The sequence below is a fragment of the Phoxinus phoxinus genome (genome assembly GCF_949152265.1).
Source record: "Phoxinus phoxinus genome assembly, chromosome: 18".
Classification (NCBI taxonomy): Eukaryota; Metazoa; Chordata; class Actinopteri; order Cypriniformes; family Leuciscidae; genus Phoxinus; species Phoxinus phoxinus.
This window is the reverse complement of record NC_136893.1, coordinates 14,791,534-14,810,989: the sequence shown is the minus strand read 5'-3', so window position 1 is coordinate 14,810,989 and position 19,456 is coordinate 14,791,534. Positions and strand designations below refer to the sequence as shown.

The window sequence follows — 19,456 nt, the reverse complement described above, 5'->3', positions numbered from 1 at the left end:
GAGTGTGGGTGAAGTTTATATTTATTTATTAAATAATATAATTGTGTATATATATATAAAATGTGTTTATATATATATATATATATATATATATATATATATATATATATATATATATGTGTGTGTGTGTGTGTATATATATATAAACAAATTCAAATTAAATTATCTTAAATTATTTACTTATCATTTGCAATAATGTGAGTGTATATAAAAATATATTTTAATTATATAATATAATACAATAAGTATTATAAATGCAAAATTATAATATATTAAAGTATATAGGTTTTGTTATTTGCAATTATATCACATGCACACATATATTAGTGCTTTCAAATCGATCTAACACAAAAGTTTGTTTATATAGTGTGTGTGTGCTTTTATCTGTATGTGTATACATACACACATATACTATATACACACACACACACACACGTATATATATAAATATATGCACACATAACAACAAACTTATGTTAGATGTGATTAATTTAACAGCCCTAATATTTAATATACATACTAAAATAAAAATAGTTGGCTAAATTACAATACTTACGCAATCGCATGTACATGATCAGTTAATACAATAAAATATATCTTAATTTTTTACTTAAAATAAAGGTACATAGTGAAAGTGAATTGGAAAGCCCTTTCCATTAGAGGGTGATGCTATGTCTGACTGCAGAGATCAGTCTCCCCTCTTGCTTTCAGCAAAAAAAACAATAGAATCTTAATGTTAAAGAAAAGTCTTTGAAATTAACCGGAAGGTGTTTTTCATCAACGTATTTTCAGGGTAACAATAAGTATCATTAGGTAACTACCATAGTTAACATGAACTAATAGTGAACAATACTTCTACAGCATTTATTAATCTTAGTTCATATTAATTTCAACATTTACTAATAGATTATTAAAATCAAAGGTTGTATTTGTACACATTGGTTAATGCACTGTGAACTAACATGAACAAACAATGAACAGCTGTAGCCTATTTTTATTAACTAACGTTACAGTAACAAATGCATTGATCATTGTTAGTTCATACATTAACTAATGTTAACTAATGGACCTTATTGTAAAGTGTAACACTTTTCACAAAGATACTTTTTTTTTTTTAAAGGCAAGAAAGAGAGCGACTGTCGTTAGCGCCACCCAGTGGTTGTATCTCATAAACCAGTGTAATCACTAATCAGTATTGCTGAGTGAACAGGCTGACAGTCACGGGTTTGTGCACTTGAGCTCGGAATTGCCATCTCCTGTTTCCACGACTGATTGATTTTGTCCTGAGGCGACTTTTCTCTTTCGGTATACATGTATAATTCAAATATTTTGAGAAAGTAACTTTTCTTTGTATAGTTCTTCTACCACTGAAACTGCTGCGTAGAGAGATTGTGTTATTCTACACTGCCCTCTGCTGTTGTTTTAGTGTAATGCGCAATCTTGGCCAATGTCTTTTTTTTTTTTTTTTGCTGCCATGCATCTTGTGCTACCGAAAAAAAACTCTGCTGAAACAGCATTTATTGGTTTCTACGAATATTTTTTTTGTTTTACATAAATGCTCCTCTGTTTTGGAGGTAACTATCCTTTAAAGCAAAGTTCAATTACTACCAGACCTTTTTAGTGATTAAACCAGTAGCTTATTTCAGTATTTTCTGTTTACGAACACACTCAAAGCAAAATTCACTAACTTATTTTCACTGACTTTTAGTACATATTAATATACAAAATCACCAGCAACAGGGTTAGTTAATTAATATTTGGCTTTGACTACACTGTATTTTTGTAAAAAGGAAAATAACAAAACTGAATGCTCAGGTATGATGAAAGATGTAACATAATGGCTTGATTTGAATGCACTGTGATTATTAGGGCTTATCATTTTAGGTGATTACGATGTAGCCCATTAAATGAATCATTCTCATCTGCATATACAATGTGCACTTGCATGCATTTTTTCTTCTGTTTTTTTTCCACTGTTCCACTGGGAGCATGAATCCGCCCACAATTCGATAACAATCAAATCACACTGTGCTTTATTGTCTCCTGTAATCCAGATCCTCATTATATTTCAATCCTCAAAGCTCCCACAACACACTAACCCGTGCCTTTATTCAGTGCCTCAGTTCTTTGATTTAAAAAAAGGGAATTTGCCAGATTAAAGTAGCCATAAAACCTGTAATGTACATTATACCTTGACACACACAGTATGTAAAGGATTACTAATAGCAGAGTTTCAGATGAGCTGCCAAGACAAGGTAGCACGGCAGTGGAAATGAGATTCAGGCCATCTGTCTTGAGCTGGCAGGAATGATGGAGGTATGGTATTCTGTATCAAGTGCATGCATATTTCAAATTACAAAGGGAAGAGGAGATGTGCTGTTTTTTTCCTTACACAAAACCTGTCTCTTAACCGCACTTGTACGTTTGGCTTTGTCTCTCTGATTACAGACACCTCCTGAATCCACTTTCCTTCCTCGCCCTCTCCTGCTGAAATCAATCACGGCGTGCTCCTTCTCCTCCAATCAAGGCCCTCCGACAAAATTCTCTCTCTTCCCCCCCATTTTTATTGTTCATTCAGCCTGTCATGTCACAATAGAATAACAAGCCATCCGTTTCCCTCACAATACCTCTGCGCGAGCCTCTTGATACCTTTATCATAATGAGAGGAGAAAACAGCCAGCTGTGATCATTACACCGTAACACAAAACAGTTAGACTTCAGTCTGTTTTTTTTCTCCAGCACTGTGATGCCGCGGCATGTCCATTTATCATTTCCCCAGCTTCCTTTTCTTTGTTAGACAATGCTGCACTTAATATAGCAGGTGGTAACACCCACAGCCCCTGAAATCGAATCTATGAATCAAATACTAAGGAAATGGCTCTGCAAACTTATGCCATCTTAAAGGGTATATTTTAATGGGCTGACAAAATAAATAGGCTAATAATAATTATTCTCTTTGCATACTTGTGTACACACACACACACACACACACACACGTCGATTTGCTATTTATTTTTTTAATTCAGTTGATTCAATGACTCGCTCAGGGGAGTCGCCACCTATACCGACATAACCTGTAGATCTAAAGATTCAAATCGCTGGGATGAATCAAAATCCACACCATTATCGTGCATCAATATTTTTCTCGTTTCAATCTGGTTCAGTTTGAATGACTGCCTAATAGAGAATGAGATAAGATCTGTATCCGGTTCATTTCCCCATTAAAATGCAAAACAGGATTGTGCCAGTTATTCCAGAGCATCATTAATAGATTACCAATGTTGTTAAATGCACAGTGATTGTAGGCTCCATGCTAAAAATACACATGTCTACTGAAAAAAAAAACTAAGTTGAATGTAAAATGATATGATGTTGTTTTTGTGTGATTACATCCATGACAGAACAGCAGAAGGTTAAGTAGAGCATTCAGGGCTCAGCGGTCATGTTCAATGACCCACTGCTGAATGAATCCTCTGGGACTGACTGAAGCATCATTTCAGAGAGGGAGAAACATGAAGTGTGGAAGACTACACTATAAACCAATCATTTCCACAGCAGGGAGCCACACACTGTATGTGCTTATAAAGCACACTGGAGAGCAACATTCTAAAAAGAGCACTGCAAAAATAATGTGGTCTCTCCTCAGCCAGGTGTTTAGCTTGGGAATCCTGGAAATAGGTATAGGTCACGATGCTCATAGACAAATGAACAGATTTATGCTTAAAAAAAGACAACATTTTATCTATCTGAAAACGTGCATTTAATTTGTGAAGAATCGGAGCATGGGGCCAACTAATAATCGTTTAAAACAATTATGAATAGGCTACTTTAATTAGATTATATTTAGGGTCAAATGCGTGACTATATGCCCATTTTAGAAGGGCTTTAGCCTCCCTGAATTTCTACCCAGCCCATAAATGGGCAATTTTTTTCAATGTTTTGATTTTTTTTGCACCCTCAGATTCCAGATTTTCAAATAGTATGTCAGCCAAATATTGTCCTATCCCAACAAACCATACATCAATGGAAAGCTTATTTATTCAACTTTCATATGGTAAACCTAAAAAAATGTACCCATGTGACTGGTTTTGTGGTCCAGGGTCACATGGTAGTCTGCATTATCCAGCGTGTTCTTCAGTCTGCAGCAGAGGACAATGTGTGCTTTTATTGATAGATTATTATGATATCTGCATCTGTGTAGTTCTTTGTCATAAGTGCAGTTTACATAATATGATGTAGGAAGTAACAATTAAAGGCGGTTTCTTATCCACTGTAAAATCTGGGCTTATTTATTTATATGAAATTCCTTTCATGAAACTTTGTGACTTTACACTCGCTATAGCCAACTTCATACTTTAGTGCAGTAAAATGTGTTATACTATTAATTTGATGATAAATCCAAAAGCAAAACATGCGGAAAGAACTATTAACAGTACAGCAGTGGAACTGGCAAATCAGCTAAAGAGTGCTCCTGGTGTCATCTACTGGTTATAGTCGTAATTGCATGTCATTTTCATGTTAAAAGTGTGTTTGTTTTCCACCAGGTGACAGAAATCCACCCCAAAGCAGGGCACATTTAATAAAATAAATAAATAAAATACATAAAATAAAATATGAAAAGTTAATTTTAAAAAGTGTAGATTTTTTAAAATATTTATAAAAAAAATATTGTACCCACCCACATATTGCCAATCTAGACTATTATAGTAATATAAAGTGCCTATATTCTTAATCAATATTAATGAATATTAGCTGGTTATTTAAAATGATTAGAAATTCTTCAAAGGGCACGGTATGAGGCAACCAAAATCGTCATGGTTCGACTTGTGTAGTAGTCAAAACATTAGCATTTGGTTGGTCCAACTGAATGAATAGTGAACACCTCAGTGAACAAGTATTAATTTATTATTATTAATCTAAAGCGAGACGGGTGTTCCGGGGACACACAACGACAGTAAGGCCGATTATGAATGTAATTTGATACTTACGACTGATCATGCCCAAACGCGCCGAGTCGCTTTTCAGTCGGTGTTCACAGTTGTTGGTGTTTAAAATTTGCTGCAGTCTTAAAATGTTTCAGCTGGTCGTTAATAAGTGTGTCCCCAGCAGAACACACTCAGTTTGGAAGAATCTTGTTATCTTCAAACGAATGTTGTTCATAACAAGGAGAGAGAGAGAGAGAGAGAGAGAGAGAGAGGAGCCGAAACTAGGTATCAGTAATATGTAAAATGACTATAAAATAGCGTTAGGGCATGCTTTTTTACATTTTATTTAGGACATAAATTACTGCAGCATTTGTAAACACAAATCTGACGCCGACTCATAAATTAACTATTTTATAATTAATATATTATATATAACGTTAACTATAATATTTTATATAAGGTTCGAAAGCGCCAAATGCTCATGCGCGAAACGCCGAAAAGCAGCAATACGAGATGTTCAAAGACGTCTAGTCTAGCACATGTTTAAATATGATAAAAAGAAGGGAAAATTAAATAGAAAAAAAAACTGTTCTATGAACGGCCCCTGCAACCTCCCGACAGATTCACTGAAGGAAGGATATCTGTTACACGGATTCAAAAAAACCTATTTGCTGGTGTCATTCAAACTGCCCACCATAATACTAGCAATGTTTAGGCAGTCATACACAGAACTACTCGCACGCACACACATACACACACGCGCGTTTTTAAATCACAAAATAACCAGTCTGATTGGTCCGCGTCTTACGCTCTGTGCGCGTTCAACCAATCGCAGCGCGCGACACTGGAAAGTGGGCAGAGCGTTTTCAAGCGCACATTATTCTTCTCGCAGGAAGAGCGGCTTTCAAGCGAGGGGGGGTTTCTTTCTTATAGAAAACAGAGAGAGAGAGAAAGAGAGAGAGAGAGAAAGAAAGAGAAAGACAACACTGTGTCCCAACACTGACCCGTTACCAACACTCCTCACCACCATAAATATTGATAAGTGACAGCCATATCATTAATATCGGTGTGCTAGGGGTGTAAAACGACTCCAAAACACTTGAAGCGGCACTTGACTCTCATCCGCTAACCGCCGCTGCTCAGTTACAACAACATCCCAAAACGCAAAATCCGATGTTGTAGAGAAGGATCTCAGGTAAGTTCCGCCTTCGTCTTCTCGAGCATACGGAAGATGATCTGATTAGCTTATGGCTCTTGCAATTAGCTCCTTGTGTTAATCACAGCCACTGTAAGCTGCCATTGAGGGGGTGTTATGCTTTATTAATACAGGAGACATTAGCTAGCAGGCTAGCATAATTATCAACATCATCCTCCTTATCATCATCAGTGTGTGTATGTTCCAACGATTATAGTGTTTGACAAAGATACATATTTTTTTGTTAACGCGCTGATATAATCATAACGCCGTGACATTAAGTCATCGGAAGGACAGTGGACACGGTCAGATGGGTTATTGGATAGTTTTGACAGGATTGAACTTGATAGTTTGGCTTGTTGTTTTATGTCTTGCACCCGAGTCACGAACGCTTTGTTGGCAACTTGTGTGCGCGCACAGGCACGCATGCATCTCGTTCACGGTGCAGTTTTTAATTGCACTTACCCTAATTTTGATCTGCTGAGATAGTGTCATTGCAAGATTGCGAGGTTACCCAGACGAATTAGCCTCGCCTGTCTTCTGATGTCTAACTCAAAGCTGGTTACCAGACCACATAGTTTTATTGTCAAATGTGTCCTGAGAGGTCAGGTGACAGTATCTACACCATGTTTGCTCTGTGTCTGGCTTGTCAAAGATGTGCTTTGAAAGATCAGTCCACTGTTTTTATGGTTGTTGTCATCAAGGTTCAGCTGGGCATTTGTATCTGTAGTTTTTATTGCTAGAACTTGCTATCTAAACAGTTTTCACAATGATAATGTGTTCTTCGTTTGTTTGTTTGTTCGACAAGACCTGAATAGATAAAAAAATAAACATGAAAAAGATTGACTGTGAAGATTCAATCAGTGTAAACCACCTGTTTACATTTCTATTTTGTGTTGTGAATTGTGACTGTTATTTTGCATGTTTGCAAAAACACTAAATGATTTGATAGATACACAGATAAACACTTAATTAGCAGCCAGACAGAGAAAACTGATGATACTCACTTTGAAAGTCGTGTAGCCTGATTATGCTGGATGGTGTTTAAACATTAAATTATCCAGCTTACACATGGGGAATCAATAAACCAGCCAATGAATCAAATGTGAGGCCCAGGTTGTGAGCCGCACCTAAACACCCTCATGTTTGCTTGGCATTGAAAAGTGACAAATGTTTTTTTATAGATGCAACTGGTTTTCATTAGGATGGTTTCCAGCATCTAATTAGATTTAGGTGAAGTGTAGCATAGCCATAGTTATAAAGATTTGACATTCTAGGATGTTGAAATAGAGCTGGCTAGTCACACTTAATTGGAAATATACTGAATAAGATCATAATCACCACATTGTTTTCTTGTCCATTCAGCACGCAGTAAACACAGGCTGAATTGTACGGCCACCTGCCACTGTGTTGCACTAAGACCAAATGGCACCTTTAACAGCTTGTGATTGGAGGAGGCAGAAGTGTATTTTGTTGTGGTCATTTTTCTCCAATGCGTTAGATAATCCTTCATACAGCACTCAGCCGATCTGTTCTGTTTTGCTAAAATGAATTAATGAGTAAAACTGTTATTTTATGCTCTTTCACTTGTTAGTATTGATGGCATTTTTCTGCTTGTCAGGGCTCAATAAGGATGGCTGGACCGAGGCCAGTGTGTGAGGGTTTCGGTCCAGTTTACAGAACAGTCACTTGCCCTTTTGGGCCAATGCTATTGCAATTGGATTTACATCCATTTTTATGCTATGCAAATGCAAACTCAAATGTTTGGTTTTCTGTGGTGTGTTCTGCATTGTTGTGGAAAGTTCATGTTGATTTGTCACTGAGATTCTAGCTGGTTAAAAGGTTTGCCAAAATTGCAAAAACGACTTGTGGTAATCTTAAAGACATCAGTAAGAATGTGTTGCACATTTTTCATTGTGTATTTGTTGTTGTCCTGCAAAAGGGTTTTTATGAATGAAATGGATTCACATTCTAGCGGAATACGAGCAAATATGTGTAGAAAAAAAGTAACTTAGATATAATAAAATATATTGCGTATAATAATTATAATGATAATATATTTTAATTATAAAAATAATTATATACATATATACATTTAATATTGTAGTTATAGCAGATATAAAAATACTAAAACTAAAAATGTATCTTTTTTTTTTTTTAGTGGGGTCAGTGAACATCTGAACGACTGGCCATCAGGAAAAAATCCTTATTGTTGAGCCCTGCTTGTTATCTGAACTATTGTTTGTAGTGAGTGATACTTTGTGATCTTGCACTAGATGCAATTGAGCCATAGTTGGCAATTTAATTATTTAGCAGAATTCTGACATTAAGGGACATTCTCCTCACAAATAGACTTATCTTAAGCACAATGGCTTAGCTTTACGGTGTCTCCTTAACAGTGATTTCCAGCACCATCTGCCTTGGGTTATGTGCTTATCTAGCAGGCTGAGAGAAAGTAAAAGAGAACCAAACAAGCTGGGATTATCACATGAGCATTTGGTCGTACACGGGCATAAAATCTGATGCCACCCATTTAACAAAACACTCAGACCCACAATTATGCCTTTTAATGAAGAATGTATAACACTGACATGACCACAGGTTCTGGTTTGTTGCTGCTGTATTCGTGCAGTTGTCAGAGACTTGCAAGCAGATAGAATAACTCTCAATTTGCTATTCTCTGATGATCTTGTTATTTCAGCGTCATGCTACAAAAAGAGTGTGTGGGAGTCTTAACTGTGTAGGAGAAAGCTATTAGTAATCATTCTCTGCTGGCCAAAGGGCATGAGAGTACTCTCAAGGGTATCACAGAGCAGCTATGTAAACTGTTGAACAAAATCAGTGTCACACTGACTCACAGCTGTGCTCATTTTTCACCCCTAAAGGCGACGGCCTATTGTGTTTGCTGTACATATAGGGCTTGCTCAGCTTTTGAAAACAGGTTAAAGCCCAGCAAATCCTTCTCATTGCAAAAGCAGCACTCAATTCAGCCACATCCTGAGTTTTGAATGTTGTTTCCCCGAACACAGCACCTGTCATTTTCATATTTCACCATAATAGTGAAGAAGATTTATGGTGATGTTGAGTAGTTCTTGGATTTTAACAGCATAGAGGGTTGCCTTGGATGAATAGCTCAACAATCACAATGCTAAAGGCATGTTCATACCTATAACTATAAAGTTAATGCACTCACTGAAATGGAAATTCTGCAGAAACGAAACATTTACATTAATAATCAATTATTTAATCAAACTTATTTGATAATCAAAACTCATATAGCTAAAACTGAGTTGCTAACATTTAAATTGCACATAAGGCAGTTTTATATCAACTTTTTAATAGCAGAATTGTTTCTATTCCAGTTTGTTGGTGAAATATAAACATTTAAACGACAATAAACTAACGAAGACATCACTTAACAGGTTAAGTAAAAAATACAATGAACATGTAATACAGTGCATATATTTAGCAAAATGAGTCCCTGCCCCTTTAATCGCCGTCTGTGTTTTTATTGTTCATCAGTTGGAACAAATCGTTCTAGCTGATGAACAATAAAAACATAGACGGTCAATCAGAATCCATTTGTTTTCAAAGAGCTTGAGCATTTACAGTGGTAGACAACATAACTTCAATGCACGCTCATAATAAACAGAACTTTATCGTCCATTTGTTTAGACTGTAAATATAGTTATCGTTCTTGGTGTGAAGGAGAAGTGATTCTCGCTTATTAGTAGTTTAAAGCTGAATGAGACACCTCACTGTATTATCCACATCAGTCAAGCTGTCTTGCTCAGCCCTAGATTCTCGTACTCTTTTAGGATAGAGCCAGCAATCTGGGGATCGGTGACAACAGAAGTAATCTGGTTAGCGTTTTTGGCATGGCGTGAATCCATCTTTTGAGCAAGAGTGTGCTCAGAATCCACCCAAGAGGGCAATTTGGGGAAGCTGCTGCCAGGGCCAGTGTGAAGCAATCATGGGGAGAGCTGTAAATAATGGGTTGTAAATGGAAGACATTTCCTATGAAGTGTCAGTCAGACGACTGGAGGGGAGATCCCATGTGGATGCTGGTGTGCTCTCACTGCCTCGCTTCTCCGAGCTGATTTGTCAATATTTAGGCAGGGAGAGGCAGCATTTACATAATGCTCCATCACACTGACACACTGTTCCTTTTGATCCGAGCCTTGATTCGTGTCAGATAGTTGAATGACCCGGCGTGTGGCTCGGCAACAGACTTGGATATGTATTACAGACAGTGCAGTGACATTTGGTGCTAGGAGAAATGGAGACAAACGATAAGGTAGATTCTGCTGCAGTGACTTAAACTATAGTCTTTGTTTATTCAGAAGGGGCAAAGAGGATCATCAGTTAAAGGAATAGTCTAATTAATCGTATTTGTTATAATGTTGATTACTGCAAAAAACTCGAAGGCTCTACAATGGAAGCGAATGGGCCTGTGAAATTGTAAAATACTACATAAACCATATGCTTATTAATACTAATTTGAGTGTGAAATCACTTTCTATTCCTTTTTTTGTGTAGTTATCTAATTTTACAACTTTGTGGCCATGATGACGCAACGTTGTAAACTCTCTAATGAGGTGCTTTTATAAATGTGTAAGCTTCACATTTCTGGTTTTAAATCCTTTAAAATGATTGAATGTGATCAGTGACTCCGGGCGGGCCTGTACCCGTTTATCACGTCACTTCACCACGTGACAGCAGCAAGCAGGCTCCTGATTGGTTAACGCGGAGCGAACAGATGCCAAAGTTCACATTTTTCAACTCGGGCGTCAGACGCGAATTCGCTTCAAACGCGTGAATGCACAAAAAGCACCAAATAAAATCACTCGCGCCAGGTGCTCAATTCGTCGAATTGGGCGAAATCGCGTCCAACGCGCTAAACGCGTATATCGTGCCGCAGGACCTCCAGACGCGCGTAAACGCGTTACATTTACTTAACATGGAAATCACTCGCTCCAGAGTCAGACGCTCAATTCGCGTTTGGTGTGAACGCAGCATAAGGGTGCTCCGATTGAACGGTCGCCGATCGTTATTGGCCAATAATAGCTTTATATTTGATTGGTGGTATAGAGAGTCCGATCAGATGACGCAAAACTCGCGAGACATTTTTTAAACACCGTTGGTTGTGTATTAAGTGAACATGAACAACAGTTGGGAAATAAGTCGGATGTGAAACAGTAGCTATTGGATCCGTGCATTCGGTCTTAGTGACATCAGCCTAATATTTATGTTGCCGTCTGTGTCATTAATGTTAATCAAACATAGAAAAAATCACTCACTGCTCTTTAGTAGATTTAGTAGGAATAATCTATATTTAAATTATACAGTGAAGACTATGCAGTGATGTTTTACATTTGAAGACTGTTCTGTCTTTTTTTATTTTTATTATTGTAATTATTTATATCACAAGAAGACTATATTTGTTAAGCTCTATATCTTTTATTTTTTTATGCTTAAAATACATTGTTGTTAAAGGGGGGGGGGGGGGGGGTAAAATACTTAGTTTCAGTCAATCTCATGTTAATAATCTTGAGTACCTATAGAGTAATAGTGCGTCCTTCATATCTCCAAAAAGTCTTTAGTTTCATCATATTTATAAAATAAAAATACAGCTTTCCGATTCTATCCGGAAAAAGCCGAGGTCCTTGATTCTGGGCGTGGGCGGAGCTATAGAGTCAAGCGGGGATTTCCAGCACAAGAAATAAATCGGATACCGTTGTACTTACATGAATGGGGTGTTTTATCACTGTGACCGCGCCAGGTTTTAATTGCAACCGGTTTGCAAATCCAGCGACGACCTGGGCCTTGTTAATAAAACATTCGTCACTGAAATGACCAGAACACAAAACCGCACTTGCCACACTCCTTTGCTGTGTCGGAAATACAAACTGCATCCACTGTTCCAGTAACACTGGGTTCTTTGGGAAGCTGAACAAGGTAAACTTTCCCTCACATCCCAAAACACACTTTTTTGGAGACATTCTTGACATCAACCATTCCTATTTAGCGCTGCTGATGATGATTTCCGGTAGTAGCGCGTCGATGAGCGCGGTCTTTCTCTCCTGTGGTCGACGTGTGCGTGAACGAGCTTTTCCGAGAGCAATGCTCATATAAGGAGTTCCACTCTGGTCTACGTCATTAGATCTACGATAGAAAAAAAACAGCCGAAACGTGTTGCAACCCGGAAGTATGATTTTCAGCACAGAAATTCTCAAAATAATTCGTTCAAAATAACTTTTCAAACTTTGGCCATTATTAGCATGAGAATCAATCTCTTTAACACTGTAAACAACTCTGAATACATGAAACACCATTGTACCCCCCCTTTAAGAATAGTTGGCCTATTATTTATTTCGGTGATCGGTATCGGCCAATACTGCTTCCAGTGATCAGTAATCGATGATCGGAGCACCCTTACTTTCTACTGACCTTAAGTGAACCCAGAACATTCTTTTAAGGCATTGAGGGAAAAGTTAGTTCCTAGATTATCTCATCATTTGTCTAAAGAGGCGTCCTCTGGTTAATGTAACTCTTACCTTGCTGGTCATAAATCGCACCTCTTCTTTTCTTTATAATGTGCTATACTGGCTGCCATCTGTATAGGCAAGTAGGTCATTCTTTCTGCCGCTGTTGTTCAACTGTAAGGTCTGCTTTGATTTGCAAAGACAGCGTAACTGCAAATCACCCTTGTTTGTTGGAAATCCATGATTCCTCCTTGAAAGATCTGATACCCTGGACAATGCTGTCATGCTTCTTCCGAAGAGCTCTTGATGGGCCATTCAAATTCTGTGTACTCATTAAATTTAACAGTCTGACAACACACACTCTGACAGCATGCATAACAATCCAGCTCTTTCATTCTTCTTAAAAGATGTTTTCTGGTGTGTGTGTAGCACAAATGCCAAAAGCGGGTAATTGGCTGCAGCAGTGCTTTCTGCATCTGTTGTTTTAAGATATTAGGCTGACACTCAGGGCAGCCTGGCAGAAACGAGACAGGCCTCCTTTCTTCCTCTCTGACACCGAGAGGCTCTGTGTCTTGAGCAGGGCTGATTTCCTTGTTTCTTGACAGTTTTCGAGAGAGTCATGCAAATGTATTGTACATCATTTTTCTTGTTGAGTCTAAGAGGATAGAAAAACAAGCAGTGAGACATGCTGCGGTTGTGCTGCAAACTGTGTAGATGCAGATACTTTTTGTAGCCTAATAATTTCTGCAAATGTAACATGCATTTGATCATTGCACAGATGTTATGTATTTTTTATGTACACGGCTCTATGGAACACTATCCCAGTTAAAGCCATAAAATGAAAACTCAAAGAACTGCTAGGAAATGCAAAGACAGGATGAAAGACAATTTAACAATCTTGAGGAGAAAATTCAAACTAAAATAATATAAATATTTAATTATCCCACTTGGGAATTACTTTTAAACAGCCGCTAAAACGTATATTAATACCTAGAGAGAGAAAAAAACACTGCAGCATTTCTTTTCCCAATTTAATTTCACTTTTTTTATTCACAATATTATTAAGCCATAGAAAATAAAACAAATTTATTATTTTTTAAATATTATTATTATTATCATTATTAATGGTATTATTAATGTTAGGATTATGGTTAAAATATTAATTAAAAAAATATAATGTTGTGATATTGCCGTTTCTGCTTTGTTTTATGTGGTTTTAGGGATGTTTTAATAATATACAAGTGGGATTATTAAATATACATATTTATTTTATTTGATATATTTAATTGTAATTACACACATTTATTTATTTGGTAAGTAGCCATGTATGATAACCCCACCAGGGTTTTACTTTGCAATAACGACCAGCTATCTGTTCATTATCCATTGATGTATCCATGTATTGATGGATAACAGGCCAGTTCCTTTAGTATTCACACAGTTATGAAAAGCTTATAATCAGCGGTTTATAATGGCATAAAAAAGGTCAAGAGTCAAAAGCAGTCAAGCTTTGACATTTGCCTTTGTAATGCAGAGTGTGTTGCTGTATTTCGCCATGTAACTGTGACCAGACACCATCAGGGCTGCTGATGGAACTTCCTGCCAGCGAGCAGCTTAACGTAACATGCTGAAGAATTATGGGACCCTTCGCCAGATTGCTCCAAGATGTCCTCCCAGATCAGACAGAACTGTGCTATGGGAGTCATTCTGTGGAATTGGGGAGGGGGGAGAGACATTCATGATTTTAAAGCAAAGCCAAAGCAGATGTTGGGAAATGAAAGTACCAAAGGCTTACTATAGGCTTCCATGACGTATACCGAGAGCAGGAAGGGGTGTGGGGAGCCATTAACAAACTGTTTTGAGAGTGAACCACTTGGCTGCATGACTGCTGTCAGTAGAGAGGGTGGAAAATAAGATGGCATCTTGCAGGAGAATGGAGCCATATTGGTCCGTCCCTGCTGACTGAAGAGTCACACTGCTGATTAGGTAAAAGATTGGCTGCTGTAATGACGCCACAAAGAGTGAACGGCGCACACTAAAGCCTGTTTTATGCTTCTGCGTCGAATCGACGGCGCACCCCCGCAGACCCTTCTGCGTCGACGCGAACCCCTCTCCGCCCCCTCCCCCGTAGCTCGACGTGCACCTCCAAAAAATTGTAACTACGCGTCGAGGCGACGCAGACCACAAGGGCTGTGATACCACCCCCCCTAGCGTTCTCGCGGTGAAATGCACCGCGATGCAACACAACCCGACGCAGAACCATAAAACGGCCACGACGCCGTAGGAGTGACGGCGTAGCTACGGCGTGGAGTTGACGCAGAAGCATACAACAGGCTTTAAACAGTCTCTGCATACCGGGGCTTTATTGCTTCGCTCCTGCAGCTCCCTTGAGCTGTTTATGTAGAGCCTCATGGAATATTGTACTATCATTTGATAATGCCCATTTTCAGAGTACAGTCAAGAGGGAAGCGCATATACACACACCCCCACATGCACATAGACAGCCACTGTTTTCCTTGACACTCTGAGTCTGTTTCCAGTCTGGTTTGTCCATTTGTAAGTGCATTAGTGTGAGGAATGAGAGAGGTGGAGAGGAGAGGATGTATTAGCAAAGCCATACAATTTTCTCAGATGCATTAGCACAGGCCGGGGGAGGAGAGCCCAGGCTTTTGCACTATGTTTGACATGTGCCTTTCAGTAACATCCCTTATAAACCTGCTGGCCCATTAACCATCGCTTTTAAATATTGAACCAGCTTGTTTAGCAAGACTAAAGCACCTGAATCATCTTAACCCTAGAGCGCCTAGCTAAATACATTGATTCTTAAACTACCTCTTTTGTAGGGCTGCATGATTAATCAAACTTAAACCGAAATCTTGATTAAGCTATGATTGTCACAGATTTTTATCATACTAATATAAGATTTTAGAATAATCCTTAGACCTTTGTTTGTAATGATTTATAGTCATATAGGCTACCTGAATGTTAACAGGTAACCCTTCAGTTTTTTGTAAAATAAAAATATTATTATTCTTTTCTTCTTTTATTATGATATTGTTATATTTATTCTTAAAGGGATAGTTCACCCACAAATGAAAATTCTTTCATTAATTACTCATCCTCATGTCGTTCCAAACCTGTTAGACGTTTGTTCATCTTCGGAACACAAATTAAAGTCTTTTGAGGAATTCTGAGAGCTTGTTGTCTCTCTGTTGACTGCTATGCAACTACCACTTTGATGCTTCAAAAAGTTCATAAAGAGAAAAACTAATAAAAACTAATCAATATGAATTGAGCGGTTTAGTCCAAAATGTTCTGAACAGACACAATCGCTTTTTTCATACAGAACAGTTAAGATTGAACAGAACATACAGGCAGAACATTTTGAATTTAGGCTTTTATTCACATATAATAAACATTCATCAACTCACACATCTTTTGTGGTAAACGGAAGCTCAAGCATGGTTCACACTCGTGTGTTACGCAGCATGTTTGAGCTTCCGCAAGAGGTTTGTTCTCACACGTCAAGCAGGTTCGGTTGAGCTATGTTTGCTGATCAATGATTATATGCCGTTTCCATACAGAATTTTGTGCATATCGCAAATTATATTGTACCTTTCACATCTCAAATAGTTTTCACAAATAATATGATCAAATTAGGAAATATCAGACACCATATTTATTTGTGATAAATACCTTTTTTTCTCGATATACAATGTATGTGCTAAAGTTTAACGGAAAAAGATTGTGTCGATACTTGATAAATTGTCAATAAATAGCATTTCCTAAAATGTCTTAACCGTTTTGAAGCAATCCTTGGATGGAAATGTACTGAAGACCGCAGTAAAAATATTAAAACTTGACAACCGTTATTTTAAATTATAATCAGATTTCACAATATTGCTGTTTTTACTGTATTTTTGATCAAAAAAATGCAGTCTTGGTGAGCATAAAACGCTTCTTTCGAAAACAAACAAACTTTTGAATGGTACTGTCTTCAGCAGAATTTACAACAAGCTCTCACACCGACCCCAAGCCAACAGAAATTATTAAGCCCTGAAAATAAGTTTTTTTCTGTACCTTGGCCAGCACATGTTCGAAAGAGTTGGCGTTTAATGTTAGGTTCACCCTTTGTTTATATTTTCACCCAGACACGTCAAGGTAAAGAGAATCAATATTCATCAGTTATGCTTCTGGCCGACCTCCTTACACTATCGAGTCAGGCTGTATACACAATCGACTGGTCCCATAGGCAGTAATGGATGAAAACGATATATGTGCAGCTGCATGTCCAGGTCATATCAGTCCGGTGGAGATCACTGTAACATTATAGGCCCGAATCTTTCTTTCTTTCTTTCTATTTGCTTGAATGCTTGTCTCAGTCTCTCTGGTCTTCGATTAATCTTCAAATCAGGAGAGAGGCCACCATCAGATGCTGACATAAAAGCCTGACATTGTTCATGTCTCGGTCATAAAGCAGGTTGTATAGTCATTTATATTGGCCGGGTTTTTACTGCAGCACCCGCACAACGCAGAGTTCCGTTTGATGTTTTAATGGGGAATATGTGAGGATCTGAAGGTGTGAATTATGTGCTTGAGAAGGGAGGGGGTGGTCCGCTGTCTTTGTGTGCTCTAATCAGTCCTGACTCATCAGAGAGCGGCGCTAAGACTCTCCTCTCCTCTGCCCTTCATTTGCCCTTGCACCACGACCACTTCCTCTTCACGGCATGACCACTTATTGGTGTCTGTTAGACAGCACTTCTTTTTTCCCTTCTACTCTTCTTCGCTCTGGTTTGCCGTAGAGTGGTGCATGACGATGGGTTTGCACCTGTAGTTTTCCGCCTTATTACATGCTGCTATTGTGGCGAAGACAAGCAGTGGAGAGAGGAACGGCGTAAACAATAAACCACGGCAGCGCTATCTAATGGATCAATTTGTAATAAATCTGTTGCCTCGAGCTGTTGAGAGATTCAGCCCTTGCAAAGGTGACTGCATTTCTCCATCCTGAGCACGGCAGCTCGGATGAGGTTGACAGAAATATCAATGCATTTAATGAACCCACTGGTTCGGGAATGCTGGAAAATGTAGTGAAGGCCAGTAATTCACTTATCAAAACAAGATTTTCTCTCTCTTATCATTGAAGTGTTACCCTGGAGCTCTCACGCTATCGTTCTGTGCCAGCCCGTATGTTCTTTTCTTCTCTCTTTGCATCATTTGCATTTAGGCGCTTTGATTGGACTGGGCAGATGAGGCTCTTTTGAAATGGCAAATAAATACACGTTGCAGATGGATTGATTTTAAAATCATCCACCTCTTTGAGCGCCTGTAATGATTTCAGTCGTCGTTCTGTGTTTTTAGAGTGAGCTAGCAGTTCTATCTGTTTTTATTATACTGAAAAGCCATAAAATTGATGGTGTCTACTCAAAATTTAGTGCTTGAGTTAGTCACCCCAATATTTCTTCATAAAATGGAAGAGCGTAAGTGGCGACAGTGGTTGTTTTGAGAGTGGTGACGGGCTAATTCGACACCCACCATTTTATACTCCCGGGGTTTCACACGGCACAAACGTGTCACAGGGCGCTGCCTCATGAAAAAAATAAACATTCACTGGAGAAATTAGACGAGAAGTGCTTTAAAGTCTAAGTCAACAGAAATATTGATTTTATTTAAATGGAAGTATTAGCCTCAGTAATAAGTGGAAACGAGTAAAGGGGTTAGTTCAGCCAGCACCCATAAATCTTTAGGGTGTGCAGGAGCTTGTAGTGACATTTTTGCTATTTAGAGGAAATACAAATAGTTTTTTTTTTTAAATATATATTTTTTATATATATATTTCAAAAATATATATAAAAAAATGTAAAATGGCAAAACATATATACAGTTAATTTCTTTTCAATTGTACTTTTTTGTTTTATTTTTAAATAAATATATATAATAATTGTGAATTTCTATTTTAATATATTTGAAAATGTTATTTATTCCTGTAATGGCAAAGCTTAGTTTTTAGCCATTACTCCAGTCTTCATTGTCACGTGATCCTTCAGAAATCATTCTAATATGATACTCAAGAAACATTTCTTATTATCAATGTTGTAAACAGTTGTGCTGCATAATATTTTATGGAAACCGTGGTGCTTCTTTCTGGTTTCCTTGCTGTATAGACCGTTAAGAAAAAACATTTATTTAAAATAGTTTTTTTTTTTTGTAACACTTTACTGTCATTTTTGATGTGTCCTTGCTGAATAAAAGTAGTAATTTCTTTTAAAAAAAACTTAATCTATGTAATATCATCCCTACTCTGTTTTAATATTGAACACTCTGCATATTATGAAACTGTTGCATTCTCTGTGGATGATGATAGGAAATTGGTGCAGGATTGTTGTGTAGGAAAAGATCTGGAATTAATTTTCTGTGTATCAGTGATCATTAGGGACCTTAAGGAATGTAAAATATCTGTGTGGATCGACAGGCCGACGCACTGTCTTCATATCAGTTTTCCTTCTGTTAAACCTTGTATTATTATTGCATGAACACCTTGATTGGCTTATGATTTCATCATTGTATTTTTCTGCATTTTTGGATGTTTCTTTTCTTTGCAAATGCAAAGCTATTAAACCAAGTATTTTGTCTGCTTTAATTTCTAGGGCGTGTAATTTGAGCTTCTGCCAAATTGAACTGTTAAGTGAGTAATTCTCTGTTCAGACAGATGCACACTTTGCTCAGAGGTGTTACGTTCACACATTACGATGACAGTGTGCATTTTTAGCTTTATTTTTCACAACAAACTCTTAAGGGCCCTCTTATCATGTTTACACACCTCCCTTTTGCTTATTGCAGTTATTACAGTATTC

At 37.7% G+C, this 19,456-nt stretch overlaps 1 protein-coding gene across 3 annotated transcripts in view; it reads left to right on the top strand.

Annotated features, from left to right (window-relative positions):
* The first annotated feature begins 5,782 nt into the window (after window positions 1-5,782).
* Window positions 5,783-19,456, top strand: part of rerea (arginine-glutamic acid dipeptide (RE) repeats a) — a 147,477-nt gene continuing 133,803 nt past the window's right edge. For 2 of the 3 annotated variants that reach the window (XM_079589138.1, XM_079589135.1), the window contains exon 1: window positions 5,783-6,120. The gene's annotated coding sequence lies outside the window, so the exon portion shown is untranslated. The remainder of the gene's footprint in view (window positions 6,121-19,456) is intronic. The other variant, XM_079589137.1, reaches the window with a different exon arrangement.